Source organism: Coregonus clupeaformis, chromosome 8 (genome assembly GCF_020615455.1).
Source record: "Coregonus clupeaformis isolate EN_2021a chromosome 8, ASM2061545v1, whole genome shotgun sequence".
NCBI classification, from domain to species: domain Eukaryota; kingdom Metazoa; phylum Chordata; class Actinopteri; order Salmoniformes; family Salmonidae; genus Coregonus; species Coregonus clupeaformis.
This window is the reverse complement of record NC_059199.1, coordinates 32,173,195-32,196,605: the sequence shown is the minus strand read 5'-3', so window position 1 is coordinate 32,196,605 and position 23,411 is coordinate 32,173,195.

The following is a 23,411-nucleotide window of genomic DNA, read 5'->3' as shown; positions in this document are numbered from 1 at the left end:
CATTTACATTTAATGTAGGATCTTAATTTGAGCCAGTTTGCTACAGTAGGAAAATAATCCTGCAGCAACAGGAAATATGCATTTTTATGTGGATTATAATTAATGGACATTTTTGTAGGGGTTGCTACATTTCATAACCGAATTCCAAAGTGGAAATTCAAAACTTCAGAAGCATTTTTAAAACTCTAATACACTACACGCTTTCAATTTCCTGCATTGCAGGAAAGTTATCCTGCAACAAGTCGATCAAATTAAGATCCAACATCTGTAGCTTCAATATCCAAACACCAAACATACCAAGTGTTTGCAAACTTGGCAGGCTCATTAGTGAGTTATTGGCTAATCCTGCTTCCTAATGATGAAAAATAAGCAGGTTGTACAACATAACCAACAGGAAGAAAGACTCTTCCTCTTCTAGCTCTTCCTATCTTCCTACAGCCCAACCGTGTCTATTAATTATGGTTTCCAGAGCAACAGAAAGTAGGATGAAGGTTGCCACTATATATTGATCTAAGGTCAGCGCAATGTCCTTAAGGTTAGCATTTGGGGAGGGTAAGTTGGTCCTAGATCTTTGCCTGTGGGCAACTTCTACTAACAGCAAGACACAGCTAGAACATCCAGTGTGTTAGCAAACTGCACTACCATCTTACATTAGCATGTTAGTAAGTTAGCATAATAGCACTTTGAATACAGGAAGTAAAAAAGGTGGGTTTGAAGGTGACACTGTTAAGTAGATAAAGTGACCAGGCTCTGTATCCAGGCCAGTGGTTAAGGGTCCCCTTGGCCCCACCCTTGTGGACCTTTAACACAAACACAGTTTCTCACACACACACGTCTCTGATTCAGAGGGGTTGGGCTAAATGCGGAAGACACATTTCGGTTGAATGCATTCAGTTGTGCAACTGACTAAGTATCCCCTTTCCCATTCCCACACAGTTTCTCTCTGACACACACATGCACACACACGGCACTGGTCCACCCCTAGAGAGCTGGCTACAAGGTCGCACCCCTCCCCGGATATGCCCATGCCACGGGAGGGGAAAAAATATTCTAATTTCAGCCAGGTTCACTCTCACCTGTACGCCGGTAATAAATCTTGTTTGGTGACAAAAATGTCCAATTAAAATAGGAATTGACACAAAAATAAGGTTGTGAAAAAAAAATCTTGAATGCCACCTCAAGGACAAAGTGGCCGGTAATGAAGAGAATAAATAAATGTGGGATATAATAACCTTTCTAGAGCAATCGCAAAATAAGTTGTTTCCATAGGGGCAGAAACAAACAGTTGGTAGTACAGTTTTGAGACTAATGTGTTTTCCTCCAGTTAACTTCTATCAGTTAATAGCTATGTTACTTTGTGTATATTATTGAATAACTCAGTTACTTTATTACTTCATGTAATAACAATGATAAACAATTGTTACAATGATTGACACTTCGGCATATCGTATAATGAGCACAGAATCGTCTGGCCTGTTATCATTCGTAATGATACTGTAACATATCTGACTATTATGAATCAACTCTCTGGTAACGGATGGAGTCGTCACCCCCCCCCATTTACGAATCCCTCCATCAACTCCCAAAGGGTAGAACTTCGATTACTCCCACAATTAGCTGTGTTCAACTCTCTCTCTGGATTAAGTGGTCAGGTTTGAGTTTTGAAGCCAATTAGCCTATTCTCTCTCGCTGATTTGTTGATTAATTATGGATATTTAGTTGGGAAACGAGACATTAATTATTCAGCATAATTGAATTATGTGGTGTAATTAGCCTCAAAGTTATATGTTTTTCTCTCACATGATATGTTCATAGTCTGATTCTGACACTGTGACACAAAAAAATGTATATATTTGATCCGACTATGCACATACAACCTTGGTTTATGTGAAAAGTAATTGAAAGCATTAACTAGGTGTTAATAGCGTTTGGAGCAATGTTTACCCCATTGTCAGCAAGTTGCCACAAGTGCTCAGTGTTGTTATCGAGTGTTCAAATCCAGAATCAATTGGCTCTTAGAAGCTTGTTATATTGATGCATCATTTTAAGGCCTTCCTCCTCATCAACGGTTTATGGCTTTTCGGTAGTGAAGTGAGGTAATGGTGGCTATTGGCATTTATTGATGACACATTGGCTCCTTAAATGTTATTTACGGCGCCTGCCACTCTGTGGTTCTAGCAAACGCCCTTGGCTCAGATGATGAAGCAGATATTTTACTTTGCTATGTATGAGCATAGGAGCATGGCTGCTAGAGTGTCTTGAACTTTCAGCTTCTTGATCTTTTACAGTCCTTACCTAGACAGCAGGCAACTATGGGCCTGATCTGGCACTGCAAAGCGTCATATGGCCCAGAACATGTCTGATTGTGGGATATGCCAACCCTGTCACACTGATATGCGTACTGGGGCCAAGTTATAAGCGGTGACCTTGTAGTTGTGGGCCAGATATAAGCCATACAAATGTTGCTGTCTGGGTATGCAACGATACAGTGCTATCAGACAAATTACAAAACAAGTAACATGTAATAATCAGAACTAGATAATTACACATTGACTGTACTAGGGGTTCCAACCTTTCTGGTGTAGCTCACTGGTTAGACCACTGCATCCTGAGGGTGCTATAGTCATTCGAAAAATACTATTAGCACAAGACTAACATCTCTTGAACATGAGGGTGTGTGTCTGAAAACATGAGATTGCCAGTTCTATATCCCTGTCATAAGCAAACTGGTTACAAGGCTGAAATGACACAACTCTTCAACCTTACCTAATTCTTATGCCAGCCATCATGGATCAGTTTATACTACCTCCTCATTACTAAGACAGTATTTGTCCAATATATACACAGATATTGATATTTATGGCTGGGATGTGACTAAATATAGCAATTTGAGTCACAGTGGGAGGTTTTGGGCTTTGGCTCTCCATCTTGTAGGCGAGGTGCAAGAGATCCAGGAGAGCATCTACTGAATGCCCCTTTTCATCCTGCATGGAGACAGGGTGGGTTGGACAGCGTAAATATTTAGCTCCATCGAAGTTGGCCAAGGATCCCAACCTGTAGATGGATAGATTGATGGCTGCCTGGGAGCAGGCTTTGCTAAAGACTATTTGGAAACTTCCTAAAGGCTGCCCACTGGAGAATGTGTGTTAATAGGTTGCAGTAAACCAAGTAGGAGTAGGAGTGGCAGTTGCCAAAACAGTGTCAATATTAGGATAGAGCTGTCCTAATATGGACACCGTAAACCAAGGCTCTGCCATTTCTAGCCTGATAGGAGAGTTTAGGTTGTTTCGTTACAGTTTCATAATTTGCCTCCATTGTAAATGCATTTCACTGCACATTTCTCACATTTCAATCTCCAAAAAGACTGTGACAAGATGAAGTAGATAATTGGACTTATCATAATTACCATAAAAATATCAAAGGCTTTGAATTTGCATTAAACACACATAGCTTTAGGATTAGCCTCACAATGGAAGTGTGACACATTCAATCATGACCACAGGTCAATCTGATTGGCAACTGTGGGAGAAACAACTGAAGGGGGTGGTAAATTCACTTCCTATGCCCCAGAAAACAGAAGATCACAAGACTGATATCTTCCTAAGGCGTTTTCCTCCTAGAAATAAATTAATAAATAACACAGTATTCTCATAGACAAAACAAATACTTTCATACTGAAAATGTATAATTTTTAACCAAAGAGGTACACCTAAGATCTACAAAAAAAACTCCATCTATCTTCATACATTACAACCACAATAGGTCTTGAGCCAGAGAGAAAGCAACAAACCATTCAACAACAGCCTCACAAAAGTATAAAAACCCTCAATGCACACCAGCTCTAGATGTATTAAGCCTGCGATTGTCTGAGTAAAATACACCATCGTCATAATGAACATGCTGAGTTAAACCGATTAACAAATAACCATTTAGTCTCATGCCCTTTCCAGTTCTTTAATTGAGTCTTCAAATAAAAGGACTAAGAAAGGAATGAAAATACTATTCACAGTCTGAATGGCCATAACCAAGCTCCAATGAACTGAACTGTATATGTCGTCATATTAGCTTATATATTCAAATGAACTTGACGCCATTGTGGGCGATAAAAATGATTGTCGAAACACACAAATGACTGAATTATGGAAGGATTGTTTCCAGCTCTGAATTTTTTAGGTTCCTATTGTTTTTACTCTCCATTCAAACAGCATTGCCGTCATAGAGCCTTGCATAAGCCTATCCCTCTCTCTTTCATTAATCAACTTAGCCTACATCCCATTCTTTCTCTCTTATTGTAGACCAACACTGGACTGGAATGTATATTACCCATTCAGAAACTGATTTGGCGTACGGAAAAACTCCCTTTCAGTTTGAAAGAAGTCATGATTATCTTAAATGGTTGGACAATGTCTGCCTGCATGACCTGATGCCTGTCTATCGATGATCTACCATTTTATGCCCCCTCTTCTGCACAGAGAAAGTTGTGAGGAATCAGAAAATCTGTGGTAGATTGCTTTTGCAGATCCATTCGAGGGAGTTGACAAGGGAAAAATACTTGGAATTGTGAAGGAATTGTCCTCACGTGGGGCACCAGTTGTATGGAATATTTCTATATTTAAGGCCACACTCCGGGTGGGCAGGTTATTAGCCATAATATGGCATTTTGACCTGGCAGGGAAAACATTGTGAAGCTTGTTATAGGCTATAACTCGATCTTGTTCCTGTCCACTGTTCTCCTAGGTAGCAATTCAGTCTAAAATGAGCTCAAGGCTAACAACCTGGCAGCGCTACAGTAGGTTCTCAGAACAGAATAGTTTCACACGCACGCACTCACACACACTCTACATTTCCCTCAAACTTCTTGAAATTAAATAAATTAATAACATTTTACATTGTTTTACATAAAATGTCTTAGGTAGGCTAAAACAGCCATAGAGAACCAAAATAGTTTTTTTTATTACTTAGTATCGGAGTCTCAGGCTAAACTGTGCATTATTCAGCTAATTTCTGATGTAGATTATAGGTGATGACAGAAGAAATGCCTGGGCGGCTACAGTTGAAATACCTCTATCTTCCTCTACTCTACTTTTACTCCCCCTAATGATGTATAATAGCCAGCAGCCACACTTAACCTGTGGATTAAATGACAAATGGGAAGAGAAGTAACGTTTACCCAGAGGTATGGAGAAATTAATAAGTGAAAGGTAGGTAAAATACAATATGCTATGTGTATTTAGGGGAAATGGTTGCTTGTGTTTTTGGTTTACACATGTTTTATTGACCTTACAGTAACTGTGAAAAGCTATTGATAACGTTGTGAACCTAAATGAAAATAATCGCAAAGCAAAGTCTGAGACATACAGTACATAACCACACACACTGACACACACCCTCCCACACACACATAAGTACCCAGGGGTGCCACTTTGGTTTTAAAAGTGGGGGGAGGGGGGGGCATTATTTTTTGTTTGTTTGTCGGATAAACACTCCAAACAGCCTACCCGACCGCTCAGAGGCGTCCGCATGGTCCTAAAGCACACCGTTGCCTCGTTTTGTATCACATTCCAATTATAAAACTGGGGGGGACAAAAATGCAATTTCAGATTGTGTGTGTGTGTGTGTGTGGGGGGGGGGGCATGTCGTTCCCCCCATCCCAGTGAAAGTTGCGCCCCTGCAAGCACCCACCGACCCACCCACCCAATCTAGCACCAGCCTTCCCAACCTCAACACAAACCTTACAGCATTAGGAGTAAAACATTAAACTGTCCTTGGGCAACATCCACATCACACCCCTCGCTCTCACCAAACTCCCGGTGAGACCTAGTGATGAAATATCATCTCAAATCAATGGAGGGATTGATAGAGGGAGGGAACGAGAGAGGAAGGAGGAAGAAAAGGAGGGAGGGAGAAAAGGAGGGAGGAAGAAAAGGAGGGAGGGAGAGGCTGCAAGGCACCAATGTCCTTGACCTTATTGGGGTCAGCAACTCTAGACATGGCACAGTCATAGTACACAAAAAGAACCACCGAGGTCAAAAGGGGAAAACACTGCTGTAAAATAACTCTCGTCTCAGAAATGGATGGAGAGATTTAGTAAGAATGGTTTAGAAAAGCTGACTAGTATGTGATCCATATTAGTACACTAGGCCACTGAGAATAATCACTATGGTATTATTTTTAATCTATCATATTGATACATATGTTCGAACGGTTTGACAGAATATTATCTATCAAAACAAATTGGCGGCAGGTAGCCTAGCTGTTAAGAGAGTTGGGCCAGTAACCGAAAAGTCGCTCATTCGAATCCCTGAGCCGAATAGGTGAAAAATATTTCGAACCACATTGGAAGTAGTAACACGGATAACCATGATTCAACACACTCACCTTCACCAACATTGATACATGATGTGGTATGCCACAAATGACAGGTGTTATGTCATTTTTCTGACAGTGTTATTACAACAGCCACTCAGCGATAGTGTTGCAAAAGCTTTTAACACTGACCGTAACCAGTTGGGCAGATGATCCATTTCCCTCCTCCCTACCATGTTACAATTGCAAGAGCAGAGATTTGACTGGGAGAGAATCAGGAGAGAGGGCTTCACCGCAAACAAATTGATTTCATGACAACACTCGAAGTGTCCATTCCATGACCCTAGCTAACCTCTATCAGACTCAGTGCCGCCGCATATAGAGGAACTGAAGTGGACGATCCATATTGTAGCTTTTCTTGTTTATTCAATTGTGTTTTTTCTCTCCAAAAGAATCAAAGATGTGACACATGGCAATCACCATCCATGTCCAGTGCAGCAAGGTTGATTTCTCAAATCAAAAGAGAAGCTTGAAATTAAATGTCGCTTTGAAGGAAGCTACACTGAACAAACATATAAATGCAACGTAACGTTTTGGTACCATGTTTCATGAGCTGAAATAAAAGATTCCAGACATTTTCCATATGCACAAAAAGCTTATTTCTCTCAAATTTTGGGCACAAATTTATTTACAACCCTGTTAATTAGCATTTCTCCTTGGCCAAGATAATCCATCAACCTGACAGGTGTGGCATATCAAAAAGCTGATTAAACAGCATGATCATTACACAGGTGCACCTTGTGCTGGGGACAATAAAAGGCCACTCTAAAATGTGCATTGTTGTCACACAACATAATGCCACGGTGTCTCAAGGTTTGAGGGAGCGTGCAATTGGCATGGTGACTGCAGGAATGTTCACCAGAGCTGTTACCAGATAATTGAATGTTCATTTCTCTACCATAAGCCACCTCCAACGTCATTTTAGAGAATTTGGCAATACTTCCAACCGTGGCCTAGTGGTTTTCTGATGTCAGCGCTGTGAACAGAGTACCCCATGGTGGCAGTGGGGTTATGGTATGGTCAGGGATAAGCTATGGACAACAAACACAATTGCATTTTATTGATGGCAATTTGAATGCAGGCATACCGTGACGAAATCCTGAGGCCCATTGTCGTGCCATTCATCTGCCGCCATCATCTCATGTTTCAGCATGATAATGCACGGCCCCATGTCGCAAGGATCTGTACACAATGCCTGGAAGCTGAAAATGTCCCAGTTCTTCCATGGCCTGCACACTCACCAGACATTGAGCATGTTTGGGATGCTCTGGATCAACGTGTACGACAGCATGTTCCAGTTCCTGCCAATATCCAGCAACTTCGCACAGCCATGGACGAGGAGTGGGACAACATTCCACAGGCACAATCAACAGCCTGATCAACTTTATGTGATGGAGATGTGTCGCGCTGCATGAGGCAAATGGTGGTCACACCAGATACTGATCCACGCCCCTACCTTTATTTTAAGGTATCTGTGACCAACAGATGCATATCTGTATTCCCAGTCATGTGAAATCCATAGATTAGGGCCTAAGGAATTGATTTGAACTGTATATGAACTGTAACTCAGTTAAATCTTTGAAATTGTTGCATGTTGTGTTTATATTTTTGTTCATTACAATATGTACTGCTCATATTGACCTTATGATGCATTACAAAAATGCATGTATTGCATGGTTTGACAATAACTTGTTCATTGTATCGACAGACAGCGAATAAACTGATAAATTCAAGATACTCGTTCTTGAGCATCTCAACAGGATAAAATGTACTCTCATTGCATGTACTTGTTCATGTGCAAATCATGATGAACTGACAATGTTACATTTCATATGAAGTACAATAACAAAATCAAAAAATTGAATAATTTCATATCCTATTTCATATTCAGACATGCATACCAACTTTAGAACTATGGTATCCTATCCGCAAAGACAAAAACAAAAAAGTTTCCTCTCCTCTCTTCATGGAGGGAGGGAGTATGTATCAGGTGCAGGCTTGAGCTGTGTTATGTAGCTAGCACTTCCACTTTCTTTCGCCACAGGGCCAGCTATTATTATTAACATCATTTGTCTGAGACGCTCGCCGGTTCAGCAGGCGCTATGAAGATGGCATGGTAATAAACGACCGCGGGTGTCTCTCTGGCCTGGGCATGTTCCTCATCTGCCACCTCATACTCCTCGTCAGCCTCCGCACACACACACACACACACACACACACACACCTTTCCTATCCCCAGCAGGGACAGGGGGCTTGGCGATTTGTTTTCTTGCAGGTCCCCACTCTGTCTATTGTTGTTTGCACTAAAGGGGACAAATTCAATTCATTCTTATTACAAGAAAGCACTGATACAAGGGAATAAAGAGAGGAGGGAAGGAGGAGGAGGAGGAGGAACGAAGGATGTGACTGCCCAGGGGGAAACAAACAGACTAGAGAAGAAAGGGAAAAAGATACAAAAAAGTTGCTGAATGTGAACTTATACAAAGAAGGGAAGCACCCTGGTTGAGTACTCGCTCAGTCAATTGTACTAGTAGGAGCTGTTTTCTGTAGTTTGCAGCTGTACCCCTTTCTTAATGTAAGTTACTACTCCTAAACCTACACCTACCTTGGAATAAGGTTTTACATTCCCTTTGTTGGTTTGTTTGTCTGTCGGAAACTAACCTGCACTGAAGCAGAACCCAGACATAACAATGTTGACTTGTTATGTCTGGAAACACAATAAATATAAACAATCAATTACACTTCATCGGGAAAATTTAAATTAACTACAGTTAGATTTCCCCTGTATTCTTATATAACCAGTTGGACAACAGAACATCTCTGGTTAAAACGAATACCCCTGGCTCAGTCATAGGAAGGAATCTGAAGCTAATTGAAATATATGTAACCGAAGCCATTCACAGGAACTATGGAGAAATTAAGATTCTTCCTTATTACCACTTGTCTTTTTAAAATGTCTACCATTAAAAAGCAACACTTACTGTTTTGCGATAAAATCTTGTTGAATCTCCCCATGAAGCCTGCCATAGGAACTGGCACATTAATAATCCTATGCTCATATTCAAATGTTCTGTCGAAAGCCAAAGAAAGATGGAGTGCCTTGCTGTGGCAAAAGCTAAGATTGAAGACATGTCCCATTGACGTTGTTAAAAGTTTATGAAAATATATGAATCCTCAACTGTCATTGGCCGCTCAACTCCCAACTCCCGCTGCAGTTCCAGGAGAAATTGGACTTTTAATCAAAATGATTGAATACCAGCAGGTTGTATTCAGGGATGTGAATAAAACAAGTGGGTTGAGGTTGATTGTGAGGAAGGGGGTGCTTCGAGTCATAACCGCACACTTGCATACAAAAAGCACAATTGGATTGCAATTCTTCGCACCCTGTAGACAGTTACACACATGGGCGGCCAATTTCAAAACAAGCTTTATTCACATCCGATAGCGGGTCAAACCTCAGTCAAATGGAGAAATATGGCGGCACGTCTGAATGTTTAGCCTAACAGATGTTGGGCGTATCACATTTTTTCAACCTGTGAACCTGAGTGATGTGATGGTAAATCAGGGGCTTGTTTAATAACACTTTGGCTGCCTTGCATTTACACTGGGGATTGGGGGACATTGGAGGGCAGAGTTATGGTGGAATGACAGACAAACGGATGAACAGATATGGGTGTATATTCTCCTGGAAGGCAAGCTCGATGTTGAGGACACCAATAGCGAGTATCTTCTGATAGCGACTTATGGACTGCAATAGGTGGTAATTTCTCTTTGACAGATCAATTGGTCCATCAACAGTGAAACCTCAGTGTCTATTTAGTGGAAAGCACATTCATTCTAAGCAAGGAAACAGCAAACCCAAACGGAAAGTGAATCTTCAAGATTAACAATAATTAGTGCCTTTTAATTAATTCAAAGCTCATCTGTATATCATCCTGACAATACAAAAGGACAATTCAACACATAAAGTCAATCCATCCACCTAAAAGGTGTAGCAACCAAAAGGTTGAGGGGTGGCGGCCATTTTGAACCAGAACACCCCTCTCCTCCCCACATATGGCAGTCTGGTGGGAGATGGTAAGATGGAACGTCTATACACAGACTGGGAAGGAGAGTGATTGAGTGCCGCAGGGCTGTGCTCATCGTCCCGTCTGCTCTATCTCCTCAATGAACTCCATCATAGCCACAAAAGGCTCTAAGGGAGTCCCCAGAGGCCCTGACCCTCTGCACCTGTGCTTGTCTGGTCGTAAAGGGAAGGAGACAACAAGCCTGCTAAATTAAGGGGGTGCACCAAGCCAGTTCTCTGGGGCCATAGTGCCTGTTGCGTTTATGATTCTTCTTGATTGGCTAGTAGATCCAATCACATAGTTTCCTCGGGGTTGTATTCAGGGAGGTGAAACATTTGAATCTTTGCAGATAGAAATGTTGTAAATAGAGCTTACAAGGATCCCTATTCTACATTACAGACAATCATATCTGTTCTACACAATGCCTCTCTATTTGAATGTTCTGTAATGTTGCAGCCTCCTGAACAGGCCCCAAGTCTAAAACAGCAGCCATTTAAAAGGGTCAAAAAGACAATACTAAAGTTACTCTGTCTAATATATCCTGGGATAGAGAGAAAGGGAGGTAAAATGTTAACCAGCGATTATACGTTGTGTATTGTGAGCACTCAGCAAATCTTAGCTCCTTAAAGTCACAGCTCATTGTTAAATAGAGGCGTGACTTCATCACACCTCTACACTTGAACTTCCATTCTCTACAGGCTTCAATCTTGTAAGACATTTTGAAAATGGTTCCAACACCCCCACCCTTTCGCTCTTTTGATTTTGATAGAAAAGCACTGAACAGAAAAAGTGGTTTGAAGAGTTCTCAGAATCGGCACAGCCTGTAACAGTACAAAAACATATCTTAAAGCTATATGTGAATCAAGCATAATTGAAGATACCTTAGATACATTTAAACTCAGTTTTTCACAATTCCTGACATTTAATCATAGTAAAAATTACCTGTCTTAAGTCAGTTAGGATCACCACTTTATTTTAAGAAATGTCAGAATAATAGTAGAGATAATTATTTATTTCAGCTTTTATTTCTTTCATCACATTCCCAGTGGGACAGAAGTTTACATACATTCAATTAGTATTTGGTAGCATTGCCTTTAAATTGTTTAACTTGGGTCAAATGTTTCGGGTAGCCTTCCACAAGCTTCCCACAATAAGTTGGGTGAATTTTGGCCCATTCCTCCTGACAGAGCTGGTGTAACTGAGTCAGGTTTGTAGGCCTCCTTGCTCGCACTCGCTTTTTCAGTTCTGCCCACACATGTTCTATAGGGTTGAGGTTAGGGCTTTGTGATGGCCACTCCAATACCTTGACTTTGTTGTCCTTAAGCCATTTTGCCACAACTTTGAAAGTATGCTTGGGGTCATTGTCCATTTGGAAGACCCATTTGCGACCAAGCTTTAACTTCCTGACTGATGTCTTCAGATGTTGCTTCAATATATCCACATAATTTTCCTTCCTCATGATACCATCTATTTTGTGAAGTGCACCGGTCCCTCCTGCATCAAAGCATCCACTTGCTTCACGGTTGGGATGGTGATCTTCGGCTTGCAAGCTACCCCCTTTTTCCTCCAAACATAACAAAGGTCATTATGGCCAAACAGTTCTATTTTTGTTTCATCAGACCAGAGGACATTTCTCCAAAGAGTACGATCTTTGTCCCCATGTGCAGTTGCAAACCGTAGTCTGGCTTTTTTATGGCGGTTTTGGAGCAGTGGCTTCTTCCTTGCTGAGCGGCCTTTCAGGTTATGTCGATATAGGACTCGTTTTACTGTGGATATAGATACTTTTGTACCTGTTTCCTCCAGCATCTTCACAAGGTCCTTTGCTGTTGTTCTGGGATTGATTTGCACTTTCGCACCAAAGTAAGTTCATCTCTAGGAGACAGAACGCGTCTCCTTCCTGAGCGGTATGACGGCTGCGTGGTCCCATGGTGTTTATACTTGCGTATATTGTTTGTACAGATGAACGTGGTACCTTCAGGCGTTTGGAAATTGCTCCTAAGGATGAACCAGACTTGTGAAGGTCTACAATTTTTTTCTGAGGTCTTGGCTGATTTCTTTTGATTTTCCCATGATGTCAAGCAAAGAGGCACTGAGTTTGAAGGTAGGCCTTGAAATACATCCACAGGTACATCTCCAATTGACTCAAATTATGTCAATTAGCCTATCAGAAGCTTCTAAAGCCATGACATCATTTTCTGGAATTTTCCAAGCTGTTTAAAGGCACAGTCAACTTAGTGTATGTAAACTTCTGACCCACTGGAATTGTGATACAGTGAATTGTAAGTGAAATAATCTGTAAACAATTGTCTGTAAACAATTGTTGGAAATATTACTTGTGTCATGCACAAAGTAGATGTCCTAACCGACTTGCCAAAACTATAGCTTGTTAAAAAGAAATTTGTGGAGTGCTTGAAAAACGAGTTTTAATGACTCCAACCTAAGTGTATGTAAACTTACGACTTCAACTGTAAATCTAGCATGTTTCTCTCTCCTCTCCTTCCCATCATTGCCATGGTTACCGTTGATGAGTGGTAAATTGGAAATTATCCCGAGTCTGAACATCCAGATGGAATGTCGTCCCATTATGGTCCGTCAGTCAAGTGAAACAGATAAATTACTCAGCCATCAATCTGGTCATCAAATGAAAAGGATTGTGGAATTGATCAATGGAATAAAGCAGAAATAAAATTAAAATCCCACTATAATTCCCTCCTTCCACTGCAGTGGCGTGAATACATCAAACGCAAATGAATTTTGTCATTAACTCCTTCCCTGCCTTCCTCGTTTGTGTGTAACCAGTCTAACGACACTCCACTGTCCCAATTAGACGGACAAAAGGAAAAATAATTGCAGATTAAAGAAGAGAAACATGAAATCATATAGATCAAAAACACAATTAAAACTCTTGTTTTAACCTGTTTAAATCTAACTGCTGACTCTCCACACCCCCGCTTCCTGATCTTAATACTTTAAATCAAACGTTTGGTCTGAAATCGAGGGGTCTGCAATCGTTTCGTGGCAGAAGAGAATGAAAACACCTCCCGTGCGCTACAATGCTAAATTCATTGAGCCAATTATTCTTGACCGTGAGTTGTCTAATTCAGGTCTTTGGACAGCTGAACTCAAATCTTCCCCGGCAACTCAAATCCTTTCATTTGTAATTGGCTGTCAGCTTGAATAATTGATTTGAACAAATACGAAATGGATGAGAGGGTCTAAGTGTCCTCCATCACACGCTCTCTGGGCTGCTGAGAGTTCATTGGAATCATGGGTTCAGAGGGGCCTCCTGCACCGATACACAGATCTTTATATCATCTGATTGTCTTGGCGGTCACAGGGATAATTGAACTGACCATCCGTATGTTATAACGATCAGTTAGCTACATACAGGGTTACTTGCTTGCTGTTGAGCAACAACTTCATATTTAACATTAGCCTAATTAGTTAGCTAGTACTTGTTGTAAATACCAGGGCTTGTGTTCAAATTGTTGCAGATTCTGATGACAATACCAGGCATTTAATTCAGTGGGGAACACGGCAGGAGAAATCCCGCAACGAAAGATTTTGAGTAAGTCATGTGGCCATAGCTAGCCATAATGGTAAAAGTGTGTTTTTAAACGTAATAACACCACCATCTTTACCTCTCTTACACTCTAGGTCTTTCTCCCAACACGCACATACAGACATCCACACAGGCCTGCAGAAACACATTCTCACCTAAATCAATTTTAAAATTCATGAGCAGCGAATTTAATGTTTTCCTTGCCACAGGCTAGTAAATGAAACAATTAGCGTAGCGCGGCGGGTAAGGTCCACCAAAATCTATAGTCTCTAATAGTCTTGTAAGCCTATTGACCTATTGAACCTCCGACCCCTGCCTGCAATAGACACCATGAGAGGGGATTAGGGATCTCAGCCTGTGCAAATGTAGACAGATTACTGTGCATACTTAAGCAGGTCCTCCCTGCCAGCTTGGGTCATGTTCATTTGGGCATGCAAAGAAACATGTTTGGTTTGCAATAGAAAACGAAAATGAGCATTTCCTACTGGACAAATTCAGGTAATCTCTCCCTGTTTCAATCAGTTTTCTTCCGTTTGGTGCCTAATGAACGTTGAAGTTCACTCATGAAGTTCACTCATATTAACTCTTTGTCAAAGACCCACAATGTGGTAGGTAGAATGTCCAGGAGTTTTAGCCAGCGGAAATTGACTATGAACAGAGAGAGACAGATAGAGATGTGCACACACACAAAGACTCAATGTGAGCCCCCACACACACTTTCCTTACTTCCAACCACACGCATGCACACACACAAGCACGCACGCATGCAGACACACACACACACACACACACACACACACTTTCAGTGTATTCAGATGGAGGCTGGGATGTGGCTGTACTTGAGAACTCTGGAGCCCTCTCATCTGAGTGCTGCACATTTGAGCATCTGTAGCGAAGCAGCAAGGGTACAGCCAGCTCATAGGGTAACAGGTGTCCCGCCCACCAGACTGCCCACTACCAACTGCCCATGCACCCAAAGCAATGCCATGAGCACCTACCAACAAAATACACAACCTTAAAACAAAAACATTTGTTTATTGTTCCCTCTCTCTCTCTCTCTCTCTCTCTCTCTCTCTCTCTCTCTCTCTCTCTCTCTCTCTCTCTCTCTCTCTCTCTCTCTCTCTCTCTCTCTCTCTCTCTCTCTCTCTCTCTCTCTCTCTCTCTCTCTCTCTCTCTCTCTCTCTCTCTCTCTGTCTCACACACACATACACACACACACACACATGCACACATGCCCACATGCACGCAGGCATACACAAACACACACAGAAACAAGAACAAAGAGTTGATGCCTTTCAGTCATAGCTGGCTTAATGCCAATTTAAGATATGCATTTTCATTGAAAACATTATAACAGGGTCCAACAATAATAGCATACCTATATGCAATTACCTCAATCTATAATCTACAACATCTCTGGAAACAAACCAATTTACTGTGAGCGAACTTCCTGCTCAGCAGAAAACCGGGAAGCTTTTTCAACGGCTAACTGTCTGTCCCCATGCAGGGAAAACGGAGACCCGTCGCCATAAAGTACAATGCAGGTGCTGAAATGATCCACTTTCATGCTGAATAGTTGCACCAGCCTGGCCCAGCCCTCTCCCTCCTCACCAATTCCCACTCCCCTTCAAGCTAGCAAATCCTCCCCACAAGGCATTGCTGCCGAAAGCCCATCCACCTGCCAAGGGCTAAACGCTACTCCATCCATCATGGGCCCACTTGACAAATACATTCCATAATAGAAGTTTATTTTTATGGGAGGCTGAATCAGAGGCCTTCCCATGCATACAAAATGTGTCAGAGTTATTTATGAGCGCTGCTGAGAAGCACAATATGTCATATCAAACTCCTATTTTCCCTTTCCTCTCTGCGCCGGCTGTCAATAGCAACGTGGCTATCAATAATGTGTGGAACACCGCAGAGATAAAGCCCTCCGGAGTCTGCAGGTCAGCGAGCGGGCCGTCCTCTCCGGCTGCTAGGAAAACACACACACGTGTCTGCAAACACACACACACCTTTGTAGATACACACATTGGCAGATAAACAGGCATACACGTAGACACACAAAATCTCTCTATCTCACACTTATGTTTGCAGATGCAAAAACGTAGATGTGGCACACTCACAGAGTGGAATACAGGCATACTTTCACAAAGACGCATACAAACACACACAAATAGTACACATTTGCTCTCTCTTCACTCAAAGGCCCCACCATTCCTTTTCTTCACTCGAAGGACAATTTATTTTCTCCAACAGAGGACAGTTTAATGGTAACTGATAGTCATGCTAAGTACATGGAATCAATAAATAACTAAAGCAAGTTCCTCTGGATTTTGAGAGATTTTTACAGGAGCTCTATGTGAATATTTATCAAAACATTAAATATTCGTAACGTGGACATTAATATTTAGCTAGGTTCAAAGGGAGATAATTTAGTGCCAATTTTAGTGGCGAGAAGCAACAACTAGGTTGTCAGGAGCACAGTGGAATTCAATAGCATTGACGAGCCCATCTTTCTCAAGGTGTCAATACAAATTCAATCTCCAGTGCCCAATTCGAAGTTGAGGAACATATTAATTAAAATGTAATGCGGGACACTAGTTCACCCTAGAGTCCGGGGTTGAACTAACTGACTGGTCCATTACATTGATTCTACAGATGTAGGATCTTAATTTCACTTATATTGTCACAGCAAAATAATCCTACAGCAACAGGATTTGAACGTTTAGTCCATAGTGTTGCTTACATGAAAAGTGCAATACTGTTAATATAACCGTGTGTTAGTGTCAGTGAATTTATGTTAATCACAAAGCTCATCTGCATTTCCTGCAGTGCAGTTTGTGATGTGTGATTTGAAGGAGTTAGGTGCAGGAGGGTAAATCACAGTATACAGAGTTTATTCCGTAATCCAGCATAACCAGTCCAGTGTGCAGCACTTTGCAAACCATGGACACATGCTCGGTGCGCGTAGTGGAAAACACCAGAATGTCATCGATGTAGACCTCTACACCGCGACCAAGCATGTCCTGAAACACCTCGAAGACAGATGGAGCATTCATTAAACCGTAGGGCATCACCAGGTATTCGTAATGCCCCGTGGTTGTGCTGAATGCTGTCTTCCATTTATCCCCCTCTCAGACACGCACCAGGTTGTACGCACTCCGGAGATCTAATTTGGTGAAGAAGCGCGTCCCATGGATTGAGTCGATAACTGAAGGAATGAGGGGGAAAGGATAACTAAATTGTATCGTCTCCTTGTTCAGTGATCGATAATCAATGCAAGGGCGCAGACCGCCGTCTTTCTACTTCACAAAAAAGAAAGTCGAGGAGGCGGGTGAAGTGGAGGGACGTATAAACCCCTGGCATAGGGACTCTGTGACGTATGTTTCCATAGCCTCTGTTTCAGCCTGTGACAGGGGATACTCATGACTCCTGGGAGGCACAGCGTCTACCCGGAGGTTTATCGTGCAATCCCCCGCCCGATGAGGTGGTAACTTGGTCGCCTGCGTTTTGGAAAACGTGTGTGCCAAATCGAGGTATTCGGGGGGAATGTGCACGGTGGAGGTACTGTCTGGACTTTCCACCGTGGTTGCACCAACGGAAACACTGAGACACCTACCCTGACACTCTCGCGACCACCCCGTGAGAACCCTCTGCGGCCATGAGAATGTGGGGTTGTGGAGTGCTAACCAAGGGATACCTAGTACCACAGGGAAAGCAGGAGACTCAATGATAAAAAACGTGACTTGCACGCAATGAGTCTCGTGGGTAACCATGGTGATTGGTGCGGTAACTTCCCTAACAAACCCGGACCCTAATGGTCGACTGTCAAGTGCTCTGATGGGGGTGGAATGGAAAGGGGAACCAATTAAATGCCTAGACTGTGTGAGAATGCCCTGTCCATAAAGTCCCCAGCTGCACCTGAATCGACCAGCGCCTTACACTGGGGAACTACAATGTGATCAGGAAAGTGGATGGGTAGGGTACAGTGCGCAGCAGAGGGCTCTGAACAAGTGTGGGTGTTCGATACCTGGGGTGATGCGAGAGTGCCCTGCCTGCCGCCTCCAGACCCAAAAGAACGATGATGACATTGTGCTGTGTAATGTCCCTTCGTGCCACCAGAGTGACACTGGCGCTGTCATCCTCCGCTCTCTCGGATCGCGGCTCCACCCAGCTCCATCAGCTCGTGATCCGAGGTCGGGGTTGGAACGGGCAGACCCCCTCCAGGACGTCCTCTTGCCGCCAGCAGGTTGTCCAAACGGATGGCCATGTCCACCAGTTGCGTGAAGGACAACATGGTGTCTCGGCAGGCTAGCTCCCTTCGGACGTCCTCCCACAGATGGCAATGGAAGTGGTCGATAAGGGCCCTCTCGTTCCACCCGGACCCAGCTGCTAGAGTCCGAAACTCCAAGGTGAAGTCCTGCGCAGTCCTCGTCCCCGGGCCTCAGGTGGACCAGCCGCTCGCCCACCTCTCGACCTTCGGGCGGGTGATCGAAGACAGCCCGAAAGAGGCGAGCGAACTCCCCGTAGTTCTGCAATGCGGCTCCTCCTTCATTCCAGACCGCGTTGGCCCACTCCAGGGCTTTCCCCAAGAGGCAGGAGACGAGGGCGGACACCTTCTCCTGCTCCGATGGGGCCAGCCTGATGCTGGAGAAGTAGAGCTCCAGTTGGAGGAGGAATCTCTGGCAGAGAGCAGCTGTCCCGTCGAACTCCCGTGGTCGGGATATATGGATCCCTCTGGGTGCTGGGGTGTGGGTGGCTGGATCCGGTTGCCCAGCTGGTCTCGACAGATTGGGTGCTCTCCTCTCCAGGTGTTGGACGACCTGGAGAACCCGATCCATCGCTTCTCCCAAGCTGGCTAGCATTGTTGAATGCTCATGGTCCCGTGCCACGACTCCAGGCATGCGCTTCTCTCCTGCTGACTACATAGCGGGTGGTTGATTCTGTGATGCGTGATTTGAAGGAGTCAGGCACAGGAGGTTAAATCACAGTATACAGAGTTTATTCCGTAATCCAGCGTAACCAGTCCAGTGCGCAAAACAGGCGTACTGGAACAAACATGCACTCGGGGAAAATACCCCAGCAATGCAAAATTCTGAGCTCAACCTAGCTACTAATCCTCACAATGGACAACCACCCACAAGGACAAGGGGGACAGAGGGAACACTTAAACACGTACTAATGAGGGGAATATGAACCAGGTGTGTGTAATTGACAAGACAAGACAAATGGAATGATGAGACATGGAGCGGCAGTGGCTAGAAGGCCGGTGACGATGAACGCCGAAGCCTGCCCGAACAAGGAGGGGAGGCAGCTTCGGAGGAAGTCGTGACAAAGTTAAAATCCTGCTGTATATATGTACTGTATATAAAAAATGCCCATCTCAGTTTGAACTGTGTAACTGCATTAAATGAATAAAAGTAAATATTAAATATGAATATCCTTGTGTAAAAATAAAATCCATATGGATGTTTATGAAATAGGAATTCCGGCCGTGTATAACAGCAAAACAGCATTGCAGTCTGGGAGCGAGAGAACACGCATTGAAAATACATGGATTTCTGTCATCTGAAATTTGGGACCAATTCACAAAAGCCACTAGGCTACCAAATAATCCACTATACAATTAAATGGTGATGGCTGTTTGATTCAAACCATTCCTAGGAGAACACATACGGAGGGGGGAGGCAGGTGCCATTACTTTCCCTGACAGAACCTGAGGCCTGCCACTCAACTTGATGGACAGGTCTTTTCAGTGAAAGAAATTGAACAAAATTGGGTCCCCAGACAAGGCAGACAAAACAATCAAACACAGCCAAAAATGTGCTGCTCCAACTTGAGAGCCTTCAATCAATATGATAGACAAGCTCACCAGTTGACTCATAGCAGAGCGAGTAGGGGATGGAGGGAAAGAAAGAGAGGTGGGAGGAGAGAGATGTCTGTCAGCTTTCTAATCCCTGATTAAAAAAGAGAAAATGTGAGTTAGTTCACAATCCCAATTGCTTGTTTCCAACATATTGCCCACATCCTTATAGTTTCAGAACTAAGGTGGGTACACTGAAATGGTAATGATGTTTGGATAAAGTGAAAGACAGCGACAGAATGAAGAAAGAGAATGATACATTTCCCATCATAATTCAATTACATTTGACGATTGGGTTCCCTCCTCCTTTCCTACTTCCCACCCCGCTGTTTTCAGCATCCTCACTTTTCTCAAGGCATGCTGGGAAACAGCTGGGTATACGTGACCCATTGGCTTGTTACCGCAGTGATGCCATGCTCGTGGTAAATGATACATCACTGTATAGTCTCCGCTCCTGCTGCTCTGCTGCAAAGAAGAAGCATCTCCTCTCACCTCCTCTGAAGTCGGGACAGAAGGGGGGTTACCTGTCTGTGAATCCTTGAAATGTAGTGACAATTCCGAGCAGCTGAGCTTTATATTCTGGAGGGCAGCAGAACTGTGGGAAATTACACAGAAAATATGGAGGCATAGAGGACTTTTTAGCGGCAACATTCAATTATTACCTGGAGTAGTCTGGGCCTGTTATAAACTTGAGGCATATCAATATACAGTGTTAATTGGGCGTAATTTGATCACAATAAAGAGGAAAATAATTTGTTTTATTTATTTCCCTTCTATTATCACTAAAAGACTTAGGGAGTGTAGAAATCATAAATAGAGAAATATCTGCAGTTGGCCTATGTTAGTCACTGCTACTTTCGTGCTGTCAAGGGGTATATTTCATTAGTTGACTGGAAATGACTGGAATTCTTACAGACTGCTTTAACATCAAATTCTGAGTTCCACCACACACACCACCGCTAACACCACTTGGCATAGACCTCCTGCTTTCTTCCAAGTCATCCCCTCAGCTCGCTTGCGGCTCGTTTCGCTTCCCTACGTTACCGTTAGGCCTGCACGCTGCACCCCATTGCATATTCAACGCCACGGCGGGGGATTTGGTGCCAAGCCGAGCAGAACAGCACAATCCTTTAATTCATAAAGTTTCGGCATAGTCTGTGTGGTGTGAATGAATTATGTGGTCTAGGAAGTGACGCCTGCCGCTCCATTTGAAATCATACTCGGAACTGCGGACACCGTTGACTTCGTTTGGCCTCCCTAGGAGGTGGCCCCTGCCTTTCCAATCATCATGGGGGCACAGGAGATGTGCCAAGAGGAGAGGAGGTGGAGTCTGGGAGTGAACCTGTGTGCAAAGTGAAACAGCTTGCTGAGTTTCTTCACTGACAGCTGGCAGGACCCTGTCAGTGGCTGTATAAGCATTATGTTAAACATGGTGATGGCTGATTTTAGAGCTCATATACAGTGGGGAAAAAAAGTATTTAGTCAGCCACCAATTGTGCAAGTTCTCCCACTTAAAAAGATGAGAGAGGCCTGTAATTTTCATCATAGGTACACGTCAACTATGACAGACAAAATGAGAAAGAAAAATCCAGAAAATCACATTGTAGGATTTTTTATGAATTAATTTGCAAATTATGGTGGAAAATAAGTATTTGGTCACCTACAAACAAGCAAGAGTTCTGGCTCTCACAGACCTGTAACTTCTTCTTTAAGAGGCTCCTCTGTCCTCCACTCGTTACCTGTATTAATGGCACCTGTTTGAACTTGTTATCAGTATAAAAGACACCTGTCCACAACCTCAAACAGTCACACTCCAAACTCCACTATGGCCAAGACCAAAGAGCTGTCAAAGGACACCAGAAACAAAATTGTAGACCTGCACCAGGCTGGGAAGAGTGAATCTGCAATAGGCAGCAGCTTGGTTTGAAGAAATCAACTGTGGGAGCAATTATTAGGAAATGGAAGACATACAAGACCACTGATAATCTCCCTCGATCTGGAGCTCCACGCAAGATCTCACCCCGTGGGGTCAAAATGATCACAAGAACGGTGAGCAAAAATCCCAGAACCACACGGGGGACCTAGTGAATGACTTGCAGAGAGATGGGACCAAAGTAACAAAGCCTACCATCAGTAACACACTACGCCGCCAGGGACTCAAATCCTGCAGTGTCAGACGTGTCCCCCTGCTTAAGCCAGTACATGTCCAGGCCCATCTGAAATTTGCTAGAGTGCATTTGGATGATCCAGAAGATGATTGGGAGAATGTCAGATGAAACCAAAATATAACTTTTGGGTAAAAACTCAACTCGTTGTGTTTGGAGGACAAAGAATGCTGAGTTGCAACCAAAGAACACCATACATACTGTGAAGCATGGGGGGTGGAAACATCTTGTTTTGGGGCTGTTTTTCTGCAAAGGGACCAGGACGACTGATCCGTGTAAAGGAAAGAATGAATGGGGCCATGTATCGTGAGATTTTGAGTGAAAACCTCCTTCCATCAGCAAGGGCATTGAAGATGAAACGTGGCTGGGTCTTTCAGCATGACAATGATCCCAAACACACCACCCGGGCAATGAAGGAGTGGCTTCGTAAGAAGCATTTCAAGGTCCTGGAGTGGCCTAGCCAGTCTCCAGATCTCAACCCCATAGAAAATCTTTGGAGGGAGTTGAAAGTCTGTGTTGCCCAGCGACAGCCCCAAAACATCACTGCTCTAGAGGAGATCTGCATGGAGGAATGGGCCAAAATACCAGCAACAGTGTGTGAAAACCTTGTGAAGACTTACAGAAAACGTTTGACCTGTGTCATTGCCAACAAAGGGTATATAACAAAGTATTGAGAAACTTTTGTTATTGACCAAATACTTATTTTCCACCATACTTTGCAAATAAATTCATTAACAATCCTACAATGTGATTTTCTGGATTTTTTTTTCTCATTTTCTCTGTCATAGTTGACATGTACCTATGATGAAAATTACAGGCCTCTCTCATCTTTTTAAGTGGGAGAACTTGCACAATTGGTGGCTGACTAAATACTTTTTTTCCCCACTGTATCTTGTTTCCAGAGGGTTCAAAAATAGGTTTCCCCATCCACTGACATGTGTGCGTGTGCGTGTGTTAGGTTTGAATGAACTCGGTTACCGAGATTTACCGCCCAAAACCACTACCTTTTCCCGGGATAAATAACTGCTAGAAACCGATAATTCAAAGAAATTATTTATATGAACAGCATGCCGTGAAATTGAACTGTTAAATGATATGCGATGTCTAAATCGGACTTCGCTACGGCCTCTGCATGATGAGTCAACGCTCAGGGTGGGGACAGACAGCCCATCTCAGTATGGAGCGCAGTTCACAATGCATGTAGACCTATCCTCTCATCATGGTAACTTTTGTTCTTGTAACAGGTAGGCCTAAATTTGCTGCCGCATAGACTATGTGCGTCTAATTTACCCATCTTCATCTGGCTTTCTGGGGTCACCTTGTTTTTTAATTGTAATTATTTTATTTATATTGCAGCTGAAGAGTTTTAAAACTGCCTATCACTT